The following is a 5,087-nucleotide window of genomic DNA, read 5'->3' as shown; positions in this document are numbered from 1 at the left end:
CATTACTAGAGATACGCCTAAGGGGTTCATGCTCCGTTCTCCTAGGTCAATGGGATACCAATTCGACTAGCATGCAATACACCAGACTCTCTTATCCTACGAATGGTACCCGAAACATCAAACTAGACTCAGGCATGACAAACGGGGTCCAATGGGACATCACGGGACACAGGGAAACATCAAACGGGAAAAACCACCATGTTTCACACTGGAATTCCAGCGGGTGGCCAGTGGGTGGAGGGCCACTCGCCGGCGGCACATCACGGGACAGCGGGTGCCCGGCGGGCAGACGCCTGCCCACTGGCTGCCCGCTGTTAGCCGGCTTCATGGGGCAGCGGGTAGGTGGTGGGTAACCCCTGCCCCCACCTACCCCCCACTGAGTCTTATGTAATAATTCGGTCACGGGATCCCTCGTGGAACCCAAAACCATGTCCAAACACATTTAAACACAAACGACGACACCACGTAATCAAGTAATGGATTAAAACCAAGAATCACATTAAAAACATCCTAACATGACTTCTAAACATAACCAGACTCAATACCCGAACATGAAAAATCCCACCCAAACATACCAAGAATATCACAATATGAAATCCACGTTTTACCCCTAGGGCTCTAGTCATAATTAAAGTGTAAGAACATAATTTATCTTAAAATCAATAACATCAAGATTATCACATAAGCATCAAGATCAACACATAAATATCCAGATCATCCCCTAAACATCAAGATTATCTCATAAACATCAAGATTATCTCATAATCATCATAGAAATCTCAAGAAAAACCTTTCAAGATGCAAGCACAGAATCATATATCGAAGGAGCCAATGAAGGAGATTATAGCAAGAAAAATAGGTTTTGTTGAGACATGGGTTACCTCTTAGCCTTAATCAGAATCCTTGGCTACTAAGGTTCTTCTCTAAGATTTTCCATCCGATTGATCTCCCTAGGCTTGGTGGTGGGGAATCTCCCGAGAATATTTTCATGTAATATAACTATGGGTGGTACGGGTTCTAATTGCTTTCTAATCCCCTATTTATAGAATCAGGAATCCTAATCATAATCTGAATGGTAAAGGCTTACTTTCTTTATTCCTAATAGATATATAGGTCTAGGATTCCTAAACATGCCAGGACCTAACATCATTCATATAACGATTCAGGAGAATCCGAAACCACAAAAACATCAAGAACTCTATATGCACGTCCTAAACACAAGTCCTAGGCTAAACTCAACACCCGATCATGCAAAATCCCACCCGAACATACCAAGAATATCTTAATAAGAAATCCATGTTATAACCCTAGGGCTCTAGAAATAATCAAAATACAAGATCATTTATATAATTTATCATAGTATCAAGAACATCAAGATTATCACATGAGCATCAAGATCAACACATAAACATCAAGATAAACGCAATACAAACCCTAGGCAAAGCTCTATCAAGACTCAAGCACAGAATCATATAACAAAGGAGCCAATGAATAAGATATAGCAAGTAAAATAGGTTTTGTTGAGACATGGTTACCACTTAGCCTTAATTAATCTTCCCTTGGCTATTAAGGTTTTTTTCTAAGATTTCCATCCGTTTGATCTTCCTAGGCTTGGTGGTGGGGAATCTCCTAGGAATAATTTCGTGTAATATAACTATGGGTGGTAAGGGTTCTAATTGCTTTCTAATCCCCTATTTATAGAGTTAGGAATCATAATCAAAGTCTAAATAGTAAAGACCTACATTCTATTCCTAACAGGTATATAGCTTTAGGATCCCTACTTAGAATCTGAGTAGTAAAGGCCTACTATCTTTATTCCTAATAGGTCTGGGATTCCTAATTAGAATCTGAATAGTGGAAGGTCCACTCTCTTTATTCCTAATAGGCTTAAGACTCTGGTTTAGGCATGGGTCCACGATCCATGTTAGACCACATTAATTAATTAAAAGGAATCCTAACCAAATTAAATCCTTTTTTAATTATTTTTAACGGAATTAATTAAATAATTAATTCGGGATTGAAGGCCGTATCACGGGGTGTTACACCCACCCCCCCTTACAGGAAGCTTCGTCCCCGAAGCTTTAGAAATAATTTTGGGAATAACGAGTCAAAATTAGTGTGGTAGTTCATGAGGACACATTTTACGGGAAAAATACGTAAATATACATCTACGTACACTAGGTCATGGGAAGGATTGGGTTTAAAAGGATTAAGAGAGCGAAGGATTTAGGTTTCAAACTCGAGGGAAAGCTTAATTAGGAATAGGACCAAAGTTTTCAAAGTTGCAATTTAGGTAATAAGGTTCCAACCTTGTGTGGAATCATTTGAAATAAGGAATCAAGTATGAGCTTGGAAGGGTAGAAAGGGTTTTCTTTGACAAAGTGGCATTTGAATGACAAGGGGGGTGGCGGGGGGGGGGGGGGGGGGGAAGAATTCGGCTGGAATAGGGTTAAGGATTCTCAACTTTGAGTGATCATTCTGGCTTGAAGCCCTGATTCCGACGTAATGACGAATTGATGATCCTCTTTCTTTAGCTTTGGCTCTGCTTGACTCTAAGATTTAAGTTGATCTTTTCTTCCCAAGCTAAAGTCTCATCCATCCTTACCGATTTTGAAGGAATTCTCGTGATGAACCCCGTGCATACTTTCCCAAAATGCCCAAAAGTCCTGACCTAGTCGGTTAGCAAAGCCAATCCTTTGGTCTCAACTCCCGATTCTTGTTGGGGTTTCTTAAGGATTAAGGGACTTTGGGTTGGTTTCCTCGTTTTATTGAATTTCATCTCTTCCTTGGTAGGTGAGATCCTTAGCACGACTTCACGTCCTTCCCGAAATTTAGCTTTTAGTGCACTTTTGGTGATGCTTCTAGTAGCGAAAGCTCTTAGCATGCTTCCTTCCTCCTTGGAATGCAGTCGGTTATTGATTCTTGTTGCGAAATGACTTGGCGGTCCTTACGAGTTGTTATTTACATAAATACTAACGTTTAGTACATACGGAATATTTCACTGGATTTCATAGATGAATACTTTATGCCTAATTCGTACGCTATGAATACGCGAGGTGTTATACGGGATTGTTCATAGCACACTAAGTATACAAGTATTGGCATGTATATGCAAATTGCTTTCAATTAATAATATTGTATATATGCATAGTGGGATGCCTTATAACATACAGTGTTGTCTACAATGCTTTATATATACATGAATGTGTGTAAGTATGTATTTCAACACAATCATGCAAACTATCTGATTTGACACACAATGTATACACCATGAAAATATAAATCTCCACCTACAATTTGAGCATGCAATTTGCATACAGGTATTGTTTAATAGTTACGAGTAAAATAACCTAGGTTCATAAACACCAAAAGATTTATCTTTGAGAGATCTTGACAGAATTTGATCACACAAACACTTAGGAAGATCAGTTTTATCTCGGAGTAAATAAATTTTAGGTAGGCATAAATCTTACCTCTAGAAGCCTAGAATACCTAAGCAACTTTTAATTGAAGACCCTTGATTGCTAATTCCTGAATCAATTGATGACTTGATGATGAGGCTAAAGTTTATAATTATTTAGGGAAGATAGGAGTGGCAACAGAGAGATTATGCGAGGGGGAAATGTAGAATTAGGGTTATCTCAGGATATGTATATATATATATATATATATATATATATATATATATATATATATATATATATATATATATATATATATATGAGTAATGTAATTTATACGGAATAATATTTTAGGGTTAGGATATGCTAAGTGTCAACTTATAGATACCTATAGGATTCACATAGCTAGGGTACATATGTATTATTTAGGATTACGCAAAGTGATTAGGGTTAGGATATAATAATAATAATAATAATAATAATAATAATAATAATAATAATAATAATAATAATAATAATAATAATATGCGTGTAAGTGTTGCAAACGAATATAATTGGGATATATATATATATATATATATATATATATATATATATATAATAGAAGTTTAGTGGAATATGTTTAGAATAGTAGGGATATACCTATTTATGTATAAATGTTTGTTCAGGGGGTTCTTATCTTAATGATCAAGAGTATTGGACAAGGAATTGGAAGCATGTGGTCCACCATGCAACATGGACCAAAGCCTAGAAAGATAGTCTTAAAATAGTTTGGGGTGGTCAAGATGGATTTCTTCCAAAAATAGTTTTGAAGTGACCACTTGGTTTAGGTTTCACAGATTTCTCCGGTTTCTTTCAGATTGTCTTCTAGGTCAAAACTTGGCACATACATGTATAACTATGTATACATATATTAGAACTACGAGTATAGTATTGGGCCAACATGTAATAGGGTTCGTGACGATGTTAGGTAATTAAGTTAGGGAACAAGGATTACTACGTACCGTACATGTATATGCTCCTACGTACCTATGTATTTATCTATTAATTATATATAATTAGGAAATAATCCAACCATCATGTTCAAGTATAGATTGTTATTCGCATATTAAGCACATAAGGAATCATCAAGGAAGGCATATAAGCGCACAATGGATCAATAAAACGAGAAGTCAAGAAATCATCATACCGTACCAGTGGGCACGAGGTGGGCGGTCGACCGCCTGCCAAGGTCCCACTGGAATGTGGCAGTGTGCACGTGGTGGGAGGTCGACCTCCTGCCAAGGTCCCACTGGAACGTGACTATGAAGAAGGGATTACTTCGGGAAAAGTCCCAAGAATGCACAAATTCGAGTCCGAACAATTCCACACTCATATGAACAACGAAAGGGACTTGAATATATGGTAAACATCAAGGAATAACATTATTATGATATAAACAAGGAACACGAGAGACTTAAACGAAAGTTCAAGATATCTCAAGGATCACACATCACATTCCTCCCCTCCTAAAGAATAAAGCTACGATCCCACAACTCTCAGGCAAACTCATGCAAGTACTTATCAAGCTATAAGTAAGTTTTAACTATCAAAATAATCGAACGATCACAATTAAGAAAAGTGAGCAATTATCGGTCAAACAAAGTCGCCATTACAAGTACCAAATAACAAGTATTCAAGTAATGC

This window comes from Ipomoea nil, unplaced genomic scaffold (assembly GCF_001879475.1).
Source record: "Ipomoea nil cultivar Tokyo-kokei standard unplaced genomic scaffold, Asagao_1.1 scaffold0848, whole genome shotgun sequence".
Classification (NCBI taxonomy): domain Eukaryota; kingdom Viridiplantae; phylum Streptophyta; class Magnoliopsida; order Solanales; family Convolvulaceae; genus Ipomoea; species Ipomoea nil.
Note: the sequence above shows the minus strand (reverse complement) of the source record.